This window comes from Talpa occidentalis, unplaced genomic scaffold (assembly GCF_014898055.3).
Source record: "Talpa occidentalis isolate TD23 unplaced genomic scaffold, MPIMG_talOcc4v2.1 talOcc4.4, whole genome shotgun sequence".
Classification (NCBI taxonomy): domain Eukaryota; kingdom Metazoa; phylum Chordata; class Mammalia; order Eulipotyphla; family Talpidae; genus Talpa; species Talpa occidentalis.
This window is the reverse complement of record NW_023604295.1, coordinates 100,159,962-100,185,084: the sequence shown is the minus strand read 5'-3', so window position 1 is coordinate 100,185,084 and position 25,123 is coordinate 100,159,962. Positions and strand designations below refer to the sequence as shown.

At 37.4% G+C, this 25,123-nt stretch overlaps 1 protein-coding gene across 1 annotated transcript in view; it reads left to right on the top strand.

Moving 5' to 3' along the window:
• Window positions 1–14,482: 14,482 nt before the first annotated feature.
• NCK1 (NCK adaptor protein 1) overlaps window positions 14,483–25,123 on the top strand; it is a 56,127-nt gene continuing 45,486 nt past the window's right edge. Inside the window, exon 1 of the mRNA XM_037525929.2 lies at window positions 14,483–14,505. The gene's annotated coding sequence lies outside the window, so the exon portion shown is untranslated. The remainder of the gene's footprint in view (window positions 14,506–25,123) is intronic.

The window sequence follows — 25,123 nt, the reverse complement described above, 5'->3', positions numbered from 1 at the left end:
TATCATAATACTGGAACAATATTATGGGAATGTTGGAATCCAGTGTTCTGTTTTGTAGATAAGGAAAACAAAATCCATGCAAAATAACTGCACTAAAATTTACACATCTAGTGATTGAGGAAGAGCTGAGACACAAATCTTGAATATGGTAAGGTCTGTGTATACTTAAAATTTTTTTTCTATGAGTTTATGAAACTGTTCTACTTTTTGTCTCATGAAGCGTCATTTTGTATTGTTTGCTCCACATACTTTGTGTTTTGTGTATTTAGGCCTTCTTATATAGATTAAAAATTTCTATGTGGGGATAGGGGACCTCATGACTTGTATTATTTAAACTGTTTAAACAGTGATTGAAAGTCTGCAGTCTTTTCCTGTGCTTGCTAAGATATGTTAACAGTATTAAAAATAATGTCATCTCTAGTTGAGCTCCATTAGAAAATGAATAAATTTCTTGTAAGTTTTACTGCTGGAGTTCAGTTTATCTCTTGATAAAGAGACTGAATCTCTGGGGTCCTTGGATGTAGATGTGAACTATGGTTTGGAGAAAACCCAGAGGGCTTATCTTTTAATTAAAATTAATAATTGAGCTAAGAATTCCTTCCTTTTGAATGTTAGAACATAACACTTTTTGTTTACATTTTGCTACTTTCTGTCATTTTGTCCATCTGTCAAGAACCAGATTATTGAGCAATCTGCTTATTAAGCAGAACATTCTGAAAATCATTTGTTTCATCTGGGGAATTAGAGAACTTTTTTTTTTATATATTTGTTGGTCTCATTTATTTCCTCCTCTTAACGCTAAAGTTTGTTAATAGCAGCAGCATAGGGTTGCCTTGTTATTTTTTTTCTAACATTCCTACCAAGAATTGAATAGTGTCAGACAGGTAGCACAGAAAACTATCAGGGAAATACCTCTGGAGGGATTACTTACTTTTCTGTTCTGAAACTATTAGAAACTATTGACCTTTCATTTGTTGGTTAAAATGACTTTTTATTTGTTTAAATAGGTTATCTGCTAAACCAGTGTGTTGAGACAGATTGTCCTGTTCCTTTTTCTTGAAACTGTGTTTAAGGATTGCTGACTTGGATCTTAATATGGATGAATAATTTCTGCTTTGTTCAAATAGAGCTGTTGAAACAGTGAGAATATGAATTCGGGAAATCTTTTTTTTAAATGGGTGTATCTAAAAAGGTTTTATTTTTTTAAGAATCTGCCTTCCAAATATTTCATTACATACTTCCAAATCATATTGCATTTGGATCATTTCAAATAGTAACTATAACAATTCAATAATAACTCCAAAGAAATATTCCAGCTACATTACAGAGATGTTATATAATTAAACAAGGCATTGGAAAATTTGCTTAGAAGTGCTTGATCACATCCCCATACTGTATGTACTTGAGTGATAGTGTTTTTGAAAAAATTATTTTTATTTTATATTATTTTTTATAAGTATCAAAAGATGACACTAATTTTTTTTTAAGATTTATTTATTTATTTATACAAGAACCGGGGTACAGGCCAGATGCGCGGGAGGGTGAGAGAATTCACCAGAGACAGAGCTGGGAACAGAACAGGGAGACTGAGTGAAATATACTGTTGAGGGGAGCAGCAGTTGAGACAGGAGAGGTCTGCGGCACCATGTGGGACCCTCGCCGGCTGGTGGATTGGCGGCCGGGCAGGGATCGAAGCGGTACTGCGGAGGCTGCGGACAGCTTCACAGCGCTGTGCTCAACCACCTGCGCCACCAGGGGAGGCCCAGTGATAGCGTTACAACCGTTCCTCCCAGATTTCTACTGCTGCCCTGGAAGTCAGTTGCTTTAGTTTCTCATGTTTCTTTTAGAAAGTTTTGCAGTCCTCTGTAGCCTTCCATGATTTAACTTTTGCCTATAATCTAGCTGCATTTTGTCCTTTTCAGAGGACAAAATGGAGTCTGACACGAGGGGTAGGGACTAGATGTAATTGAAGATCAGGTGGCCAACAAAATATTTGGATTGAGTGTGCCCAAAGCGTGGTCCCCTATTGTGTCCTCTTCCCCACATGGCTTTCAGGATTCTGGCAGTCAAGTAGGAACTTAGACTGTCTTTATCTTAATAGCCTAAGAAAAAATGCTTTTAGGACCCTACTTTTAGGTGAGCCAATCAAGGATCACCAGACACATGAGGAAAACTTTTAACATAATAGACCAAAACAAGTAGAAAAGAAGAATTCGGAAGACATAAAAGAGCTATTGAAAATTAGAGAATAATAGCAAGAAGAAAATGCTTAAAGGCGGTGTAGGAGAGGCTTTTCATAAAGTAGAGGGAAAAAAACCCGGAAAATAGGTGAGAAAAGATAAGAACTCAGTCCAGGAAATCAACTTGAAAATAACAGAAGTACCAGTTACAGAACAGAGAAAAGAAAGGAAAAGAAATATTAGTGAAATATACAAGAAAAATACCCAGAGTTGAGAAACATCATTTTGCCTCTTTGGGTACTCAGGAAAATGGATGAAAGTGGATGTACTCTTAAAATCAGTGTCAGAAAAATGGAACGCACACAATATAATGATTTTAATATAAAGAACTGTTTAGTCAGATACTATGAATTGTGTTCCACTCAAAACATGTTGAAATCTTAAAATCTTAACCCTCTGTATCTCAGAAAATGATTTTATTTAGAAATAGTCTACTGAAATTACCACATTAAAGTGAGTTTACTGAAATTACCACATTAAAGAGTGTATCCTATTCCAATATGGCCAAAGTTCTTTAAAAGCAATGGGGAAATTTAGACATAAATTTGCGCACAAACATGCACAGAAGGAAAATGGAAGGAATACCTAAGGTTAACACAAATTAGATAAGGCCTGAAAGAGCTCCTTCCCTAGTATTTTCAGAGAGGCATGGTCAATATCTTAAGGATTTCTAGCCTGCACAAAGGAGATGAATTTCTTTTCTAAGCCAATCCAATTTATGTTACTTTGTTACAGCAGCCCTCAGAAGCCAATATACTAGATAGAGAACTAAAAAGGTAATAAGGAACACTCATGTATCACAGAAGTTGTAACTTCAGAAAGTAGTTACTAGTTCTAGGATGGGAGAATAAAGATTGGGATTATTAAAATTTAGAAATTTAAAGAGTGGCTCTGAGGAGTTGAAACTCAAATTTATGAGGAGTTTCTGCCTGCTCTGGAAGTAAAGGTATTTTATAACACTTAATGAGACTGGGCTGGGAACGTTAGGAAAAACAATGCACAAAAACATTGCTAACTGGAACCAAGTGGTTGTTGCCAGAATGAAGGCTATTGGTTGATGGTGACTCTGACCCCTCCTCTGTCTTCCATTGTCTTTCTACTACTACATATAGGAAGAGTCCGAACAGAGCCAGCTAGCAATGGAGAAATGTGATTCACAGAGTTCTGTGCCCCTCTTCCCCCCTCATTACAAAGCAAAGCAGAGGAGAGTAAATTGGAAACAAAGGAAAAATATGTTAATAACCTTTGTACACAGATACCAAGGTATATCTGTGTGAAATTTAAGAAACTATGGTTCAAAGAAGATCATGTTAAGTTGGAGGGGATTCAGTGTTCTCAACTGCAACCTTACAGACTAAAAGACAGTGAGCAAAGCCTTCAAAATGACTTCTAAGTTACTATCATTTATCCAGTCAAATTACTATTTTCAAATTAATTTTATTTTATCAGTTTACCATTTGTTTACTATAATTTGGGGAGTATAATTTCATACCTTGATTGATACATATATATGTGTGTGAGTATATATGTGTGTGTGTATATATATATATACATATACATATATATATACATATATATGACTGACTCACCCACCATCAGAATTCTGGTGCCCTTAATATCACATTAACTCCCTCAAGCTTTTATTCCCAACCTCTTTCCACTTCCCCTCTAGTAAGCACCAGATTTTTCAGAGTCTAAGGGTCATTTTTGCTTTGTTTGGACAGTTTGTTTTCTTTTTTTTTTTTTTTTAATATTACACAAATGAATGAAACCATTTGGTAATTGTCTTTGGCTTATTTCACTTAGCATAATCACTTCACGTTCCGTCCATATTGTCACAGAAGACATAAATTTATCTTTTAAATAGCCGAGTAGTTACCCGTTGAATATATGTACTGTAACTTCCTTATCCAGTTATATGTTCATGGACATTTAGGTTGATTACATGTCTTGTTTATTGTGAATAATGTTGCTAGGAACATAGGAGTATGTCTTTCATGTTAGTGTTTTCATATTTTTTTGATAAATTCCTAGGAGTGTTATTGCTGGATCATGTATTTCCTTTTTTAATTTTTTAAAGGAATTCCACACCGTTTTTCCATAGAGTACCAGCCAAATTATTACACTTAAGGTGAAGACATTTTAAGAAATGGCAGGTCTCCAAAAGTTTGTCTTCCTCTCTACCTTTCTCACAAATTTATTGTTGATTTGTTCTACCCACCAAAAGAAGGAGTAAATAAATTTCAATGAAGGAGGGAAGAAGTTACAAATTCTAGAGAAACAAGGGAGGGAATCTTCAAGGTGATAGTAAAGTGGATTCTGTGAATACCGATGATCAGATAAAGCCCAGTTTTGAGCAGGTGAGAAAGTACTTGTAGTTTTATGACAATGAAATTAATAGATTACCTCGTGTCCACATAGCTTAATTTAAGCACTTGGCAAAAAGTTTAGTGTTGAATTAGTGGTGTCTTTTATTAATTTTTAGTTTTGGAGTTTTAGAGCTTCATGCTGGAATTACTTCTCTTTTTGTCCTCCCTTGATTTATCTCATTCAATTCCATGATATTAGATATTATTAATATATGGCTGATTCACAGATTTCTAGGCAAAATCTCTTCTGTGAGTTTGAGTAATGTATCATATACTTATCACTGTATGAAAACTCCAAAACTGAGTGCTTTAAAATAATTATTTCTTGCAGTCATGCTCAGTGAAATACGCCAGAAAGAAAAAAATATACCGGATGGTTTCACTTTTAGGAGGAATGTAGATGATCCAGATAGGGATGAGGGGGAAAAAAGTAATTATAATAAAGTAAATATCAAAATAAACAGGCAACTATAAACCAGAGACATTCTATAGAGGGTTAGAGGGGAATAGGATCAAAACAGGGATGGGAAGAGCACAGGGACTATGGTGATGGCACACAGATGAATTGTGGTGGGACTTTCCCGGGGACTGTAACTGAAATGAGAAAGCATACATTGTACAAAAATGAAGAATAATGTATAAAATATATAAAATTAAATAATTATTTCTTTTTGCTTGTGGCTCTGTATTTAGGCAGAACTTGGATACAGATGGCTTGTCACTGTCCCATGTGGTCTGATCTATGATGACTGGAGGCATTCATTTTTGAGATGTTATTCAGATTGTTGACAAGTTAGTGTTAACAGTTGACTGGGAGTTCCTTAACTGACTGTGGGTTGAGGACCTTCAGTTTCTCCACATAAATCTCAACATGGATTGCTTGGGTCTATCATAGCATGATTGAGTCAAAGAACAAGCATCTCTAAATTACCTGTCAGAAGTTGTAACATCTTTTATGATAACCTTGAAAGTTGTGTGGCTTCACTTTTGCATAGTAAGTAATAAACCTACCTAGATTCAAGGCGGGGAACATTAGGTCCTCCATTAATAAGTGGAATGTACATAGTAAGAAAAACATGCGTCATATGCTAATCCTCTGCTTGATTTTTTTTGGGAACTGCTGTTTTTTATCACAACTACGTTATTACAAATTCTCACCAGCAGAGCCAAAGGTTCCAGTTTTTCCAGGTTCTCAACCACCCATTATTCCCTTTGTTTTCTCTTTTGATAGTAGCTATCCTAATGGATGTGAGGTAATATCTCATTGTGGTTTTGATTTGCTTTTCCCAAAGAGAAACACATTGTCCTGCATCCTTTCATATGCTTGCTGGCTTTTTGTATATCTTTGGAAAATTGTGTAGGTTCTTTGTTTTTGAATTATTTTGTTGTTACTCAGTCTTAACTGATCTTTTTTATTTCTACTGTTTTCCTTTTAACTTAATCAACACAGGAGAAAATGTTTTTAAAATTTCTGTATTAGTTATAATATGCTGACAGTCCACTAAGCAGTGAGTAATTTACCTTCTCGTATAACAGTCTAGTGTAGATTTGTAACCCAGTAAGAGTGGGAAGCAAGGCTCCTCTTATCTTTTTTTTTTTTTTTAAATGATTAGTTAACATTCATTACCACACAGTTACAAGTTTTTCTTTCTCTTTTATTTATTATTATTATTTTTTTATAGAGTCATTTTTATTTATTTATTTATTTGTTTGTTTGTTTGTTTTGTTTATACATGCACTGAGTACAGTCAGAAGCGCGGGAGGGTGAGAGAATTCACCAGAGCCAGAGCGGGGAGCAGAGCAGGCAGAAGGAACGAAGTACACTGCTGAGGGGAGCAGCGGGCGGCAGGAAAGGTCTGTGCGCCATGTGGGACCCTCCTCCAGTGGCCGGGGAGCAGCTGGGGATCGAACCGGTGCCGCAGAGGCCGCGGGCAGCTTCGCAACCCAGCGCTCAACCGCTGCGCCACCGGGGAGGCCCATCCTCTTATCTTTTTAAGTCATCGCTATTGATCACCATGTGACTTTTGTGATTGTATTGAAATGGGAAGAGAGTATGGAGGAAGATTGTAAGATGTAAGCTGGAATTGACATATATTTTTATCCACATTCCACTGCTCATTACTGAGTCCCACTCTCACCACCTAACAGTGCGGTTAATGGGGGAATGTAGTGTGCTGTTGAAGGAGAGGAGAACACTGATACTAATAAGAATTAGTGTTCTCTTGGTCATGATGTATATCGGATTAGAACTCTCCTGCTTAAAACCTTGTCATGACTTATGTGGAAAATAAAATCGACTTTGTCCGTTTCAGTCTTACTTCGTGTAGTGTTCCCTTTATTATTCTCAGGCCACATTAGACTAGGTCTTTTCCCATTACATGTCAGACCTTTTATCTCCTAGAACTTTTGTGTTTGGCAGTTTCTCTTGTTTGGAGTACTTTAAATATTTACATGACTCCTTTCATCGTAAAGTGTCTGCTTAATTCCACCTCTAACTAAAATCCCCCCCTAAAGTAGCCCTCCTGTTAGTCTTAGTCTTTTATGATAGTACTGTTTATCTCTGTCACAACATTTATCATAATCTATAGTTACTTTGATTGAAAAAATTTTTTAGATATCTTTCTCATTGCTATATCCTTGCAATGCCCTCTCACTCCCACCATTCCATAAATGTGTTGGATGAATGAGTATTACATAGAACAGAGTGAATTATAACCAAGAGCTTCTGTGGTAATTCAGGTGAATTGCGGAGAATTTGGGTTTAGTGGCGGCAGTGTCAATGGGATAGAAAAGCAAACAAAAATTGCTGTCTGATTTAAGAGGGGATCTGGGTAAATGGGATTATACTGGTTTGTAGTAGTTAACAGATCAGTAAAGAGGATAGGTGAACTGGGTTTTTGGAGATAATTTTGAGTTGGCATTGTTGCTTGTTGAGATTGAGGTGATAGCAGGACATTAAAGTATAGTTGAAGAGCAGTAGCTTGGATTAGAGAACATAGTTGAAATTACAAATTTGGGTGTCATCTGGGCAAAGGTCATACATTGAAGCCATAAAAACAGATGATCTATTGAGAGAGGGTACATACTGAGAAAAGCACATGACTCAAGGGGAGACAAAAGAGCCAGAAATGGAGACCAGGAATTGGTGGAGGGGGAGGAGGAGAACCAATTTAATACATTGTTAAGGAAACCAGCAAGTTTCAGGAAAGAGAGATGGTTAACTAGTCTCCTTCTAATGTGGCTATTAGCATTTGAAGATTCTAATATTTTACTTTCCATGAAGCTTATAAAATGTTATATTAATATCTGCTTCATAAGCTTGCTGTGGGAAATAATTAACATGGTATTAAAAACTCTTAGCATACTTAGAACTGAGTGTGCAGTGAACATTCTGAAGTGAAATACAGTGTGACTATACAGTTAGGCATCAAGGAGGTATTAAGTTAGGCCTTCAGGAGTTTGTAGAGGAAAGGGTATGGACTGGTAGCAACTATATATTTTATATGTTATGGTAAGCTAGATTTGTACTAAACATGAATATAGAGATAACATTTATGAATTTTGAAATGTTTTTAGAGGAATTTTTTGATGTGAAAGTAGATGAAGTCAATAGCAATACAATGGCAGTTCTGTTTATGCTTCTTTAACCACATCCTTTTACTGACTCTTATTCCGGAAGTATTTATAATGCAGGTGCCCTTTTGAAAGGCATTCTCCTTTAAAACAGTTTAAGTGTAAGTTCTTATTTAACATTGGAATGAAGTGAGGATATATTTAAAGTTGAAACATTGTTTACCATGTTAAATTGTGCTAACACCAACTTATTAGAGCATCTCCTTTTTTTTTTTTTTAATAGTGAAATTAGGTTAAATATTGTATGGAGAAATTCCAGCTCCTTTCTGTCCATACCACAGGATTCTGTGTCCAGATAAACAAATACAGGCCATTAACACAAGGAAAAGAGGGAGTTTTCTTGCATTGCTTTTCATTCTCATAAATGTTTGTTCATTTTGTTTAGGGAAGTTTGGTGTGTAACTGGGTAGAATTTGGTACTGTACTCTAGCTTTCATGATCAGTCATTTTTTTCTTATCTTAACATAATACTAAACTATTGTTGCCTTACGATCATTAGCAGTTTATGTTAGAAGTAGTTTGTAATGAAGGATAAGGTTTAAAAGGCAGCTAGTTGAGGAAAGAAAAGTATTGAGTTGAGGAAAGAAGTATTTTAAAATGGAGGGGAGGAGAAAAGTAGAGATACAGTTGGTGAAAAGAACTTTCTAAAGTTTATCTTTTCCTTTGCCTGGGGTTTTAACTTGCAGTGAATTAGTAGTTGAAAATTGTTTTGCCAGCCTCATATAATTGGTGACTTTTAAGCTACCTGAACTACACTTAACTTTCTTACCATAAAACTCAGATGTAGGTATCATTGAATTCAGTTCCATACAATATGTGGTGGAATTTTTAGCATCAGGTAGGAAAATACGGGAGGGAAAGACAACTGTGTAGCAGACATTATATTATTTTGCGTATTGACATGTTTAATCTTGACAACAAGCTTGTAGGTAGATGTTACCGAAGCACAAAGAGGTTAAGTAACTTGCTCATTATCAAATAATAAATGCCAGAGTAAGAATTCAGACTGGTTGTTTCTATTTTCTTGTTATCTTTTATTCGTCCCTTTGATTCAGTCTTGATGACTTTAAAATAATTGCGAGATAAGTAACATACTATGCAATTCAGCCATTAAAAGTCTTAAATTCAGTGGCTTTTATTATTTACACAACCATTGCCACAATTTTGGACGTTTATGTCACCCCACAAAAAAGATACACTTCTGTTAGTTGTCATCCCCTATACTCCTGTAGGCAGCCATTCTACCTTTTTTTTTTTTTTTTAAAGATTTATTTATTTATATAAGCACTGGGTACAGTCAGAAGCGCAGGAGGGTGAGAGAATTCACCAGAGCGGGGAGCAGAACAGGCAGAAGGACCGAAGTATACTGCTGAGGGGAGCAGCTGGCGGCAGGAGAGGTCTGTGCGCCATGTGGGACCCTCGCCAGCGGCAGGGGATCGAACGCAGAGGCTGCGGGCAGCTTCGCAGCCCAGTGCGCAACCGCTGCGCCACCAGGGGAGGCCCCATTCTACTTTTTGTCTCTGGATTTGTTCATTCTGGACATTTAATATAAATGGAATAATACAATATGTGGTTCTTTATGATTGGTTTCTTTCACTTAACATAATTTTTAAAAAAATTACTGTATTTTTGAAAAAAATACTGTACTTTTTAATTAAATTAACTGTTTTTAACACATATAATTTAGAAGTATATAATTCATAGATGTATATATAATTCACAGATGTATGTTACCACACCCACCACCAAGGTACTCATAGTCCACCACAATTTGTTGGACCCTGTTCCCCTCTGGTCACCTCAGTTTACAGTAAGATTTCTAGTATTTGTAAAATATGTTTTTAAAGGTTCATCTGTCTTATAGTATGTAGTATTAGTACTTCATTCCTTTTTATTCTGAGTAATATTCCATTGCATGATTTTGATTATCCATTCATCAGTTGGTGAACATTTGGATTTTTTTCTTTTGTGTACTAGGAATAATACTACTATAAATATTCATGTACATGTTTATTTTTATTGTGGTAAAATAGATATAGCAAAATTTACCATAGTAACCATTTTTAAGTATTATTTTGTGACTTTTATGAATACATTAGTGTTGTGCAGTCATGACCCCCATCTATTTTCAGAACTTTTCATCATCCTCAATTGGAACTTTGTATCCATTAATACTAACTTCCCTATTTTCCCATACCCCCTACCCCTGGCAACCACTGTTCTACTTTCAGTCTATGAATTTGACTACTCTCGGAACCTTGTGTAAGTGGAATCATACAATATTTGTCCTTTTCTGATTGTCTTATTTCACTTAGCATGTCTTCATGGTTTTTTCATGTTGAAGTATGTGACAAATTTTTTTTTAAAGATTTATTTATTTATTTATACAAGCACTGGGTACAGTCAGAAGCGCGGGAGGGTGAGAGAATCCACCAGAGCCAAAGCGGGGAGCAGAACAGGCAGACTGATGAAACACACTGCTGAGGGGAGCTCGGGCGCCATAGGAGAGGTCTGCACGGCAGGAGAGGTCTGTGCGCCATGTGGGACCCTCGCTGGCGGCTGGGGATCGAACCAGTGCTGCAGAGGCTGCGGGCAGCTTTGCAGCCCAGCGGTCAACCGCTGCGCCACCAGGGAGGCCCCCAAATTTTCTTTTTAAGGCTGGTAATGTTCTGTTGATTTTGTATATCACATTTCATTTACCCATTCATCTGTTGATGGACGCTTTGATTTGTTTCTGCTGCTTGGCTGTTGTAAACAGCCGATGTAAATAATGATATTTGGAATATGGGTCTACAAATATCTATTCAAAACCCTGCTTTCACTTCTTTGGGTATCTATACACTCAGAAGTCAGATTTTTGGTTCATACTATAATTCTACTTTTTTTTAAGAGATTTATTTATTTATACAAGCAGAGGCGTGGGAGGGTGAGAGAATTCGCCAGACACAGAGCAGCGAGCAGAACAGGCAGAAGGACCGAAATACACTGTTGAGGGGAGCAGCAGGCGAGACAGGAGAGGTCTGCCGTGCCATGTGGAAATCTCCCTGGCCTGCTGGGAATCGAACCGGCACTGCAGAAGCTGCGGACAGCTTTACAATGCAATACTCAACCTGCTGCGCCACCAGGGAGGCCCTATAATTCTTTCAATCTTCTGAGGAACCACCAAACTTTTTCATAGTGGCTGCACCATTTTTCATTACTATCAACAATGCATAAGTGTTCTAATATCTCTGTGTCTTCACCAATGAATGTTATATTCTGGTTTTTGAGAATAGCCATCCATGTGAGTGTGACTTAGTATCTCATTGAGGTTTTGATTTGCATTTCCCTAATGGTTATGTTACAGGGCAGGGAGAGGGGCAGCCCAGACCCTGCAAACCTGCGTATTCTAAATGGGTTCTGCCATCCGCCGCATCAACACAAAACATATGAGACTTTAATGGGAAGGAACGTTAATACAATTAGGAAACAATACAGGAAAGGCAAAGAATATAGTTTCTAAATCAAGCACCCAAAGTTACCCGTCCCCTCGTGGGTAAAAGTCCACCCAAGCAGGATTGGCCCAGAGCAAGGCCCCAAAGCCTGCCACAAGTCTGAAGCATCTTCCAGTGGGGACCCACAGAAAAGGATCAGAAATAACCAGACAAATTTGGAGGGAAAAGAGCAAAATCAAAATCAAGACAAAAACCACCAATGTCACCTCCCCACGGGTCTCTCACCCACATGTGTGTCACCCAGTCCATGACCAAAAGGCAAGCACAGTTTCTTCATGTGTGTCTCAGCTCCACGTGCCTCCTTCAGGTCTCCTTCTGGCTCTCCATCCTGCTTCCTTCCTTCCTCAGTCTCCTCTGCAGCTTCTTTCTCTCCCTGCTCAGCTCTACCCTCCATTTGGGTGGGGCAGGGAACCTGGAACCTCCCCCTTTCCTGGGGACCACCCTGTTACAGTTATAGTATTATTGAGCATCTTTTTTTGGTGCATCTTGGCAATTTATGCATTTTCTTTGAAGAAATATCTGTTCACATTCTTAATCCTGATGCCATCCTTGCTGAAAACGGTTTTGTCTGAAGGGATATCCAGAGTACCTTGTGGGCATGAGGTGATTGTGGTAATAAACTTTAACAAAAAAGCTTGTTATTTTAACTCTTTGGTGATTTTTTCCTTGCTGTTGGCAGCTCTCACTTTGCAGGGATAGCAATCAGTTCCAGCCACCAGGTTGTGGCTGTAAGGTTAGTCAGAGGTGCCATCATCATCAGTGTTCTTCACAGTGACCACTTTGTATCCCGAGTAATGTTCGGCCAGGACCAGCACCATCTTGCTAGGTTCCATGAATTTGCCCATTTTGACAACAATCACTCTGGCCTACAGCAAAAAACAAACATTCCCCCCCCCAAAAAAAATAAAACATTTGTAGTTATTTTTGTTAGGTATAGGATAAGGCTTCAGCTTCATTTAATGTTTCTATTTAAATATACTTTTATTTCTCCTCTCATGTATTTTATTTCATTCTTTTGGGTGTATCATCAGGAATGATAACTATGTTTAGCCTTTTAAGGAACTGCCAAAGTTTTCTAAAGTGGTAATGCTATTTTACATTAACACTAGCAGTGTATTGAACTTCCATTTTCTACATAATTTTTCAGTTCCCGACCATATTACCTTCTATTTGGTTTATTTCAACAATTTCCTGGGCTGGCCTCTTTGTTGATAACTTCACAATTTTCTTTTCTGCTGAACCCTTTTGCCAGTCCATAATACTGCTGTTCATTGTGTCATAAAAGTTTATAAGGCTGAAAGGACTATAGAGAATCATGGAAGTAATGCATTCATTTTACACTTTATAAAACTTAAAGAAGTTAAGAGATTTGGCCCAATGTTAAATTTGTGATAGTGTAATGACAAGAGTAGATGCCTGCTACGTATATAGCTTTAATTTTATTAAATCATCATGTTTCCCTTTTCTTTGTCTAACTCTCTTTACCAGACTGTCTTAACCAGGTCCCCTCTCCATCAGTTTCCTTAAAAATAATCTAAAAGCAAGGAGTTGTATGTCGGTAATTTACTTGTTAGACGATCATTTGGAACAAGAGCAAGGACCAGGGTGAATGAAACAAGAAAAGAAGGCCAATACAAGACTGTGTGACCAAGTTATTCACTGCTGTGACAACTAGGGCTTAATCCTGGTGGGAACTTCTGAGGAGCTAGATGCTTCTCAAATCATCTATTCATGAATGGACAGGAGTAAACTGCTATCCATCTGCTCTAGTTTTCCATCATTTGAAGGTTGCCCCAGGAGGGTGTAAATTCTTTCTCTTTTCTTCTCCTACTTTAGGGCTGTACACTAGAACCTGTCAGGTGGGTTTCTAGAAATACCTTACTTCATGACCTCAGAAAAAGCCTTGAGGCTGAAAGAAGCTGGAAATAGACAAGGAATGGATTTTCCTTTAAATCCTCTGGAGTAGGCTTTGATTTTAGCTCTGTAAAACCTATTTAAGATAACAAATTTGTGTTGTTTTAAGCACTAAAGTTGTGGTAATTTGATGCATAGCAGTAGGAAACTAATACATCTAGAATCAAAGGAAAAGCCGATAGATTGAAGGTGAAGTGTAAGAGATTTCTGATAGAATTCTGCCTCTTGCTGTCAACTCGACTTTGACTCTAATTGCGTTAGTTTCCTACTGAGGTGTAACAAATTACCACAAACCTACTTCTTGCTCTTCTCAGAACTGCTTAGACTGTACCTTTATTTTAATCCATCACTGAATCACTGCAGTCTCTTCAACATTATTTTAAGGAGGGATAGTGGTGTAAGCTAGTGCTACCTGCTGCTGCAGCTGGTATTAATGTAGGAATTAATATTCATCATTTCCTTCTTTCACTACCCATTATAGATTTCCCTTATGCTGAGCCAGCAGTTCAGCTGCTCTAGGTTGCTTGTGACCTCTAAACTTCATCTTTGAGGAATTGGAGCCCTTGGTTGCCTTGCCCTTTTTGGACCATAGTTGCTGCAATTTCCTGTTTACTATAGTACCAAGCAAGGAAACTCCCTGAGAGCCACATAGACTTCTCCCTAGCCTCATTGCATACAATAGCCAGGGTCAGTTATCATGCTAATGTAGTTATTCCTTTCTTAGCCTGCTAGAGTTTCAGCATGAGAGCAAAGTGTTGGTGGTGATTGTGGAGTTTCGGCTCAGTGATATTCTTGCTGTGTCCTTTGGTGGAAGTATTGTTGTGAAGACCTCTAATGCAAGAGGGATTTTCAATTGTGAGTCTGGGAAACATAATTTCTACAAGTGACTTACTGAGATTGTTTATGAAAAGAGTCAATCCAACTTCTCTAACTCAGTTTTTAGATTCATGCATTCTAGATATTGGGGAGCTAAAACCATAGCCATTGGTTCAGTGCTTATTCTTGCATCCTGGAAGACCAAAAGGATGACTTCTTAGCTGAACTTTCAATATGCCATTTTATTCTGTTAGTCTGGCAGTTCCCTGGTGGTAATATGTAACTAGTCAATGCTTGCTATTTCTCCTTCACCATTAAGTGGATTAATTGGTTTGAGGTTACGTTAAAAGGGATTCCATATTAATAAAGCAAACATTTTGAACCCCTTCGATGTTGGGTTCTGAGCATTATGTTGAGGAAGACATTTTATGCAGGGAAGGAAATCCAATTTCTAGATTAAGTGTAAATTCTGCTCTCAGGATGCAAGAGTTGAAACCCTTCTGCCACCCTGTTCAGCTCTCTGATAAATTGATATTTGTGTTCTGCAGTGATCCCAATCTTGTCAGAATTTTGTCTCTTTTAAATAAGACTTTTAATTATATTTTTCAAAAGTGGGTTAATGGTGTTTTTTTATAGTAGTGGCTCTGATGAACATTTACAATTTTAATATAGTCAACTGTGTAATTCCATTTATCAGGAATTCAAGAAAAGGCAAACTGTAGTGATAGACGTGACCAAAAAGAGCAAGGCCACTAAGGGCTCAGATCCCTCCGAGGTGAAAGTCCAGAGGACACAAGCAATATAGAGTGACATCACTTGTTGTCAGGAGGGAAAGAATTGACTGTAAAGGGGCCCAAGAGACTTCTTAGGGTGATGGGAATGTTTTGAACCTTGAATGTGGTGTGGGTTATGCAGTTTTATACATCTGTCAAATTCATTAAACTCTACCCTTAAAATTAATGAACTTATATGTGGATATATGTTGTGAATTGTATCTCACAACTGAACTTAAGAAAAGAAGAGGATTTTTTTTAATTGTGGTAACTTTGGCTTACATTATTGTTTGTATTTTGGAAAAATAGGATCCTCCCCCTTCTCACCACCCCATCATTGTAGTAACTTATCACCAATTCACCCATAGTCCATTGTGCTCTCTTCCCTTGGTTCTCACCCCTTCTCTATCCCCCAATATTCAGTTCTGTAGTCAATTTCAAGGGTTAGTTTTTTAAGTTTGTCTTTATCTAATCTTTAGTTTGGTTTTGCTATATGACACATAGGACACTATCCAGTGTTTTTCCTCTCTTTCTGACTTATTTTACTTAGCATTATCCCTTCCAGCTCTGTTTGTGTTGCTGCAAATGGTATGAGTTTATCTTTTTTATTGCTGAGTAATATTAAAGTGTATATATATATACCCCATCTTCTTGATTTATTCATCTGTTTTGGGCACTTAGGTTTTTTCCATATCTTAGCTTTAGTAAATAGTGTTGCAGTAAATATGGGAGTACAAGTTTTCTTTTAAATTAGTATTTTTGAATTTTCAGGTAGATGCCTAAGAGTGGAATTATTGGGTCATGCTACAGATCCATTTTTAATGTTTTTAGACATCTCCTACTGCTTTTCATAGGGGCTGAGCCAGTCTGCATTCCCACCAACAATATAGGAGGCTTCCGAACCTTTTCTCCACATCCACTTGTTTCTAGTCTTTGTTGTGGGCCATTCTCACTGGGGTGTTGTGATATCTCATTTGGTCTCAGTTTGCTTTTTTCCCTGATGATCGATGATTATTTTTTCATGTTCCTTCTTGCCATCTGTATGTCTTCTTTGGAGAAGTGTCTGTTTAGTTAAGAGAATTTAATATACTCATTTGTGACTATTTTCCATGTTTTTTCCTTTATAAGTTATACTTTTTGTAAAAAAAAAAATATATTTATTTATGTCTACAAGAACTGGGGTTTAGGCCAGAGTTGTAGGGGGTGAGAGGATTCACTAGAGATAAGAGTGGGGAACATAACAGGTGGATCTACTGAAATATACTGCTGAGGGGAGCAGTGGGTGAGACAGAACAGGTCTGCTGAGCCATGTATTTTTTTTTTTTTTTTTTTTTTCCGGATCACCTGGTTGGGAATTGAACTCTTGCCACAGTCGCTGGTGATTGCTTGATAGTGGTGAGACTTTAACTCTGCATCACCAGGGAGGCCCTACTGTTTTATTCTTAAGTTTGAGAAAAATCTTCCCTACTGTGAATATCTTTTTCTGGTTTTCCATTTTATTAACTTTTGTTCTTATTTTCCTTCTCTTGAAATGTACCCAGGATTTGTTTTAATTGGGTCAAGTAAGACACAGAGACACAGAAATGACAGTCAGAAAGGAAGAAGTTTTTACTTATAGTTCCTAGAAACAGGAGACACAATGTGCCTTGCCATTCCACACAGGACCACATGGGGAAGCACCGAGATTGGCCAGGAGGTAGAAGGAGCAAGGGCAAAAGCATGGATCAGCGATTTTATTGTTTATTTGGGTAGAAAAATATCTGGCATGCTGTTAAACTTGAGGATGTTCAGGACTGGACAGTTTAAATAATTTGTAACTCTGGGTGATAGCAGTGTTCTCTAGTTTTTTAGTACCTGTCCCGGGATGGTACAGTGTATGGGAATATTGGTTTGTGAGTTTTTAAAAAGTAGGTGGTTAGGGGTATGAACTCTGTTTTGGTTGATTGTATAAAGAGTTGTTCTCAGGCAAGTTGTTTGCTACCTCTGGAATTTAGGTAGCCCTGGGAGGAGGAGTCCCTCTCCTGGTTGCAATGGCTCTGTGATGTCAGAGCATCATAGCATAGAGAAAATAAGAAAACATAATTAATATACTATGCTTTCTTTAGTTTCATTGTATTTTTCTGTCTTCTTTTTTTTATAGTCATTTCACTGCCTTTATTTATTTATTTTGTGGTAGAAGAACTTGGGTGTATGCCAGAGATGTGGTGGGTGAGAGGATTCACTAGAGACAGAGTGGGGAGCAGAACAGGTGGATTTACTGAAATGCCCTGCTAAGTGGAAGCAGTGGGTGAGACAGGAGAGGTCTGCTGTGCCATATGTGGGTTAGCTCCCTGGCTGGGGGTGGAACTCAGGCCATAGCATTGATAGTGCTGAGACTTAACTTCTAAGGCCACCAGGGAGGCCCTTTTTCTGTTTGCCCTTTTTTTTTTTTTTTTTTTTTTTTTAAGATTTATTTATTTTTCTACAAGAGCTGGGGTATATGCCAGAGGCGCGGGAGGGTAAGAAGATTCACCAGACAGACTAGGGAGCAGAACAGGCAGACGACCGAAATATACTGCTGAGGGGAGCAGCGGGCATGACAGGAGAGGTCTGCAGTGCCATGTGGGAATCTCCCTGGCCGGCTGGGAATTGATCCCGCGCTGCAGAGGCTGAGGACAGCCTCAGCGCTGCGCTCAACCCGCTGTGCCACTGGGGAGGCCCCCTTTTTCAAAGTTTTCTTCATTGAAAATGTACTAAGCATATTCAGTCTTACTGTTTTGTTACAAACTAATTAAGGCTATAATTTGAATTGAATGCACATTTTGATAGTATAATACTTTTATTGTTGCACAGTACTTTATAATTTCTACTGTAATTTTAATTTATGTTTGGCGATCCATTCTTAAGTTTCCATTTAAAAAATATTGGTGGGCCTCCCTGGTGGCGCAGCAGGTTGAGCACAGCGCTGTGAAGCTGTCTGTGGCCTTTGCAGTGCGGGTTCAATTCCTGGCTGTCCAGGGAAAAACCCACATGGCACGGCAGACCTCTCCTGTCTCGCCCACTGCTCCCCTCAGCAGTGTTTTCGGTCGTTCTGCCTGTTCTGCTCCCCGCTATGTCTCTGGTGAATTCTCTTGCCTTCCCACGCATGTGGCCTGTACCCCAGTTCTTGTATAAATAAATAAATCTTTAAAAAAAATTGATTTCAATCTTATATTGTCAGAGATTGTGGTTTGAGATATGAGTTGATACTTTTGTGTGTCCTTCGTGATTTTTAATACATGATCAACATTTGAAAATGTTCCATGTGTATTTGTTATTTTTTTCTTTGGTGGATGGTTTTTTAGATTAAACTTATATTAATGTTAATCAAGTAGTCTGTTTTGACTTTCTGATCTGTCAGTTTTAATATAAATAAGAGGCTCATGCAGAAGTTGAAGATTGATTTTTTTCTTGTAATTCTTTTACTTTTTGTCTAAGCATGAGATATTTGTTTTGATATTAGCTTATTAATACTTTTATTACTATGTCATAACCTCGCCATACCCATTAATGTTGCCATATATTATTTTTTCTGATAATAAAATTGCTATATCACCTTTATGTGTTGGAGTTTGCCAAAATATTTTTTTTTCTTTCAGCCTTTCTCTTCAATAAGCACCTTTGGTTGAATGTTGTATTTTATTTATCTAATTTTATCTAATCTGATGAGCTGTAAATTAAATTCATTTACATGTAATTTGATTATAAGTAGGTTTTTTTCTTTGCATATTTTTTACTTCTCTTTTTTTTTTTTTTTTTTTTAATAGAGGCATGTTTTATTTATTTATTTATTTGTTTTTGTTGTTTTGTTTTTTTTATACATGCACTGGGTACAGTCAGAAGCGCGGGAGGGTGAGAGAATTCACCAGAGCCAGAGCGGGGAGCAGAGCAGGCAGAAGGACCGAAGTACACTGCTGAGGGGAGCAGCGGGCGGCAGGAGAGGTCTGCGAGCCATGTGGGACCCTCCTTCGGTGGCCGGGGAGCAGCTGGGGATCGAACCGGCGCCGCAGAGGCCGCGGGCAGCTTCTCAACCCAGCGCTCAACCGCTGCGCCACCGGGGAGGCCCTTTTTTACTTCTCTTTTTCTGTCTTACAGTGAACTGGTTATTGAGTACTATCTATAACTTAAGTCTGTAAGCAGAGTGGAAATACAGGATTTTACCTATTTACCTAATTGCCCCAGGTATCATATTCTTATGTGGCATTATCCTCATTCCCCATATCTTTGTGTGCCTGATTTGCTTAGAATTGGAGGGATACCTAACCCAGCTTTAGCTAATGAGGCCTCTTGGAAAAATGGATCTTGAGTTTAGGTCCCAAAGGAGGAAGAATACAGAGATAAACATGATTAAAAAATGCCAGTTTTGGGGTACCAGAAGGTGGATCTGTATGTAGGACTAGAGCATAGATGGAAAATACTGAAAGGTATAACCGTTTGAAGGAGTTTGCTCTGAGGTCTAGTGGGAACCATTGAAAGACTGTGTAGAGGAGTTCCAGACTCAGATGACTCTAGCTATAATTTTAAGACTAGATTTTTTTAATTTAATAATTAAACAGAAAACATGCTGGTGTTTAGGGAAAACTTTTGAAACACTTTATTAAAATCTTTTACTGCTATGGGGAAAGACCACAACAGTGATATTGTTTTCTTGACTTCATCATTACCTCTCCCCCATTAACATCAGCTGATTTATTTGAATAATAACATAATTCATATACTAACCATTGTTTTTTTATTTATGTAAATTTAAACAGGGTTTTGACACTTGGAAGAGGATTTAAATATCTAACCAAAAACAAAACAAAGTAAAACTAATACACCCAGGAAGTTTAAATGTATATAAATTTTATTCCAAATTTTTTTCTGGCGGTAAAATAAATATAACTTAAAATTTATCATACTGGTAATTTTTTAAGTATCTAGTCCAGTGATATTAAATACATTTGTATTGGAGGTGCAGCACCATCACTACCATCCATTTCCAGACTTCATCTTACAAAAGCAAAACTGTATCCATTGAAGAGTGACTCCCTACCCCCCTTTCCCTGGCAATCCAAACACCTTATGCCTCTGATAATTTGACTATACTAGGTTCCTCAAATAAGTACAGTAATTGTCTTTTTGTGGTTGGCTTATTTCATTTAGATAATGTCCTCAAGGTTCATCCACATTGTAGCATGTGTCAGAATTTCCTTATGCTGAATAATATTTTGTTGTAAATACATACCACATTTTAAAATCCACATTGTTTATCCCTTTAATTTCCATTATTGGAAATGTGCATTCTTTCAGCTACTGTGAATTTTATGTACAGAAATCTCTTGATACCCTGTTTCAGTTCTTTTGGGCATTATGCCTAGAAGTGGAATTGCTGTATGTTAATGGTGATTCTGTCTATAATTTTTTCAGGAAGTGCCAATCTGTTCTCCCCAGTTGCTGTGCCATTTTACATTCTTACCATCAGTGCATAAGAATTCCATTTTCTCTACATTCTTATCAACATTTGTTATTTCTTTTTGTTTTGAGATAAGGACCCTATTCCCTATTTAGATAATGAGAATAGTCATGGTACTATCATGTCAAATTTTACTCCTGTCTAATTGTAGGGACTGAAAGAGTCACATGTGATACTGGAGACTATATAGGAGCCATCTTATGAATGTGAGGTGGTGTGGCATCTCATTGTGGTTTTGATTTGCATTTCTCTGGTTAGTGTTATTGAGCATCTTTTCATGTGCTTATATTGACCATTTATATATCATCTTTGGAGAAATATTCAAGTCCTTTGTTCATTTTTAATCAGATTGTTGAGTTTTAGGGATTCTTTATATATTTGGACTATTAACCATTTATCCAATATTTAATTTGCAAATGTTTTCTCCCATTCTGTGTTTTGCTTCTTTACTGTTTATATTAGCTTTGATACAAAAAGTTCTTAATTTTCCTGTCGTTCACTTTGTCTATCTTTTCTTAAGCTGCTTGGGCTTTTGGTGTCATATGTAACATATCATTGCCAAGTTAAGCGTTAAGAAACTTTTGCCCTGTTTTTTGGCATGTGGATATTGAGTTTTCTCAGCACCATTTATTGAAAACACTATTCCCCCTCCACCCCCCTATTGTAGTGCTCTTGATTAAAAAGAAAACATGTATGTGGGGGTTTATTTCTGGCCTCTCCTATTCCATTGGTCTCTATATGGTGTCTGTATGTTACACTGTTTGATTATTGTAGCTTTGTAGTAAATTTTGAAATCAACTTTATTTTGTTTCAAGACTGTTCTGGCTTTTAGGGATTCCTTGATAATCCCCATGAATTTGAGGGTGAATTTTTCAATTTCTGTAAGAAACATTGTTGAAATTTTGAAAAGGATTGCATTGAATTTGTAGATTAGTTTGGGTGATACTGACATCCTAACATTTCAGCAATACTATGTCTTCCAATCCATTAACATGGGGATGCCTTTCCATTTACTTATATCTTTTTTCTATGATTTTTTTTAATTTAGACTTTGTTTTTTTACAGCTATTTTAGGTTTTACAACAAGATTGAAGGGGAAGGTACAGAGGTTTTCCATATACTCCCTTTTCCCACACATGTGTAATGTCCCCAACCTTTGTGTTAAATTTATTATAATTGATGACCTTATTATCAACACATCACAATCATCCCAAAGTTCATAATTGACATCATAGGTCACTCTGTTGTATGCCTATGTTGTCTTTTAATTTCTTTGAGCAATGCATGGTAGATATCATTATGCAACTCTTTCTCAGCCTTTGTTAAGTTTATTTCTCAGTTTTTTTTTTTGATGACATAGTAAATAGAATAATTTTCTTAGTTTCCTTTTCAAATTAATCATTGTTGGTATTAGAAATGCAGCTGATTTTTATCTGTTGATTTTATATGCTATTACTTTTGCTGAATTTACACCAGCTTAACCTTAGTAACAGAACTGTTCCTATAAAGTTCCATTCCCACCCCCTTTCGGCTATTGATGTCACAGAAGTACATATTTATACATCTTGTATCCAAAAATATAGATTAGCAGTTTTTAATATCTACATCTCTTACATTCTCCAGACAACAATGTAGAGTTATAAGCCAAAGTTACAGTAACCTGTAAACTTAGACTAATAATTTTTTAATTGTTTATTGGTCTCATATGAAAGCAAAAAGTGGAATTACAACCAAAGTTAGAATATTTTATTAATTGCTGCTTTACTTCTTCAGGTGGTTTTGAGTTACCGTACAGTGTCCTTTCATTACAGCCTACAGGAAGGATTTCCTTACATTTCTTGTAGGGCAGGTCTAGTTGTAATAAACTTCCTCAGCTTTTGTTTATCTGGGAATGTCTTTTTTTTTTTTTTTTTCCTTTTTTTTAAAAAATAAATGATGGCAGTATGAGGTGCTTCTGAAGTAGGCAGACAGTGCTTTAGAATTTACAAAGATTTTTATACCTGGGAATTTTAGGTTAACTTGTTCCCTATGGCATGCTTTGGCCTAAAGGATAATGGGAGGCACAATAAATTTTACTTGGGCTAAGTGGGAAAGTCCTGAAACTTTTTTTTTTAAGATTTATTTATTTATTTATACAAGCAGTGGCAGACCGACGAAGTACACTGCTGAGGGGAGAAGTGGGCTACAGGAGAGGTCTGCGTGCCATGTGGGGCCCTCTCCTGGTGGCTGGGGATCGAACCAGCGCTGCGGAGGTTGCTGGCAGCTTCGCAACCCAGTGCTCAACCGCTGCACCACCGGGGAAACTATTTTTGAATAAAAATTACACAAGCATGTGGAGGGTTTGAGGTGGAATTAGAGTGAAGTGTAGCAATAGATGTGAAACTCAAATATTTTGATTAATTGCATGTTAAGTATGTCCAGGATTTTAAGTGACTATAAGTTTGGTGTATGTCAGCAGGCTATGGTTGCTAAAAGTGATGATATAGCCTAAACTTTATTTACACTGCCCTTCATGGGGAAAGATAGTTCCATTGCCCCTCTGTTCTGTGTATTCTTTTGAAAATATATACAGCTTGAAGAGATACTTTAAGAGGTAAAAGTATTTAGAGTATATTAAAGAGTAAGAACTGGAGTAGTGAGGGGTTAATATAACAAAATTTAGAAAACATTATACAAATCTGGTTTTGTTTAGTCCAGGAAATTTAAGGGAAAACTTAGATTATAGTTTTGGCATTTAAAAGAGACTGACATATTAAATTCAGTTCCCTTATCTTGCAGATAAGAAAGTAGTGTTTCAGGGAGGTTGCCATGATGTGCCCTGAGTCATAGCTAATGGCAGAGTGGTGACTAGAACCCAAGTATGTGGTTAGAAAGGAAATTGAATGTATCACAGCTCTATTTTATTTATAGGGACTGTGAGGCAAAAATAAGACAGGGGTGAGGCAAACAAATTGCCCAGAGTACAAAATGCGCTCTCTTAAGTGCAGACCTTGCATTTGCAATATCCAAATTTTTCTAAGTAACATGTGGGCATGATTTAAAATGTCAAATAGTGGTGAGAGGTACCTTCCAACCTGCAGATTTATCTTTTAATAGCTGCCTCTTTGTGTGTAATATCTAACAGTTTGCAAGCACCTGTGGAGCATTGTTTTACTTCATGTGAGGACTGTGTATGGCGTGTTCTGTCCTCAGGCCTGGACAGGGTCCTGTAGTCTTCTTTATCTCTTGATTCCGATCATAAGAGACTGTAGTTCTCTTAACACTCTTAAAGGTGTTTTCACCAAATAACCCATTACTTGAGGTTTCTCTTAAGCTTGACAGAGTTAGAGAATCTGAACAACTGTCTTGTTCCCTGACAGCCCACATAGCCAACTATGGAAGCAATATATAGGTAATAGTAACCAAAACAAGAGATAACCTAAATCTTTACTTAATGATCTCTGGTCTCTAGTTTGTGACTCCCATTTTATTTATGAGGGTTGAGTCATCTCATTCAATTCTATTCCCCTTAGGTAAAGGATATGTTTCTTTATGAAGGTCCTTTTCCTTGACACTAAAGGGTTAGATTCAGTCTAGGCTGAGTAAAATCCCTATTTCCATGTGTCAGGAAGATAATTTGTATTTTCTGGAATTTCCAGGATGGACGACACACATGTATCAATAAGTTTTCTGCCAAATATTAGTGTTTTTGGTTTTGGCATTACCTTATGTGAGAAGAATGAATCCACAATGCACAGCCTGTCGTAGAAATAGTGGATGTAAATATTATCTTGCTCCTCTGGATAGTTAAGTTTTATCCCCAATACCTCTTTAGAACCATTTAAAAATTTACTCTCTCTTTTTTTTTTTTTAAAGAGGCATGTATGTATGTATGTATTTATTTGTTTGTTTGTTTGTTTGTACATGCACTGGGTACAGTCAGAAGTACGGGAGGGTGAGAGAATTCACCAGAGCCAGAGCGGGGAGCAGAGCAGGCAGGGGGACCGAAGTACACTGCTGAGGGGAGCAGCGGGCGTCAGGAGAGGTCTGCGCGCCATGTGGGACCCTCCTCTGGTGGCCGGGGAGCACCCGGGGATCGAACCGGCACCGCAGAGGCTGCGGGCAGCTTGGTAACCCAGCACTCAACCGCTGCGCCACCTGGGAGGCCCTAAACATTTACTCTTAAGCTGTCTCTGAAAATACAAGAAGGAACAGGAGAGTTGAAAATCATCAAAAAGGCGGTGGGGGAAGGATTTCTGATTTTGTTGTGGATTTCTTAGCACTATTGGACATTACAAGCTATGTTCATATTTTACTTTGATAAATAAGAAAATATGTATATACCATATCTGTTTTACCTATTCAGTTATTAAATTTAGATGTTATTTACTGCTCTTCTATTAAGGTAAATGAAGACATTGATTCTTCTTGA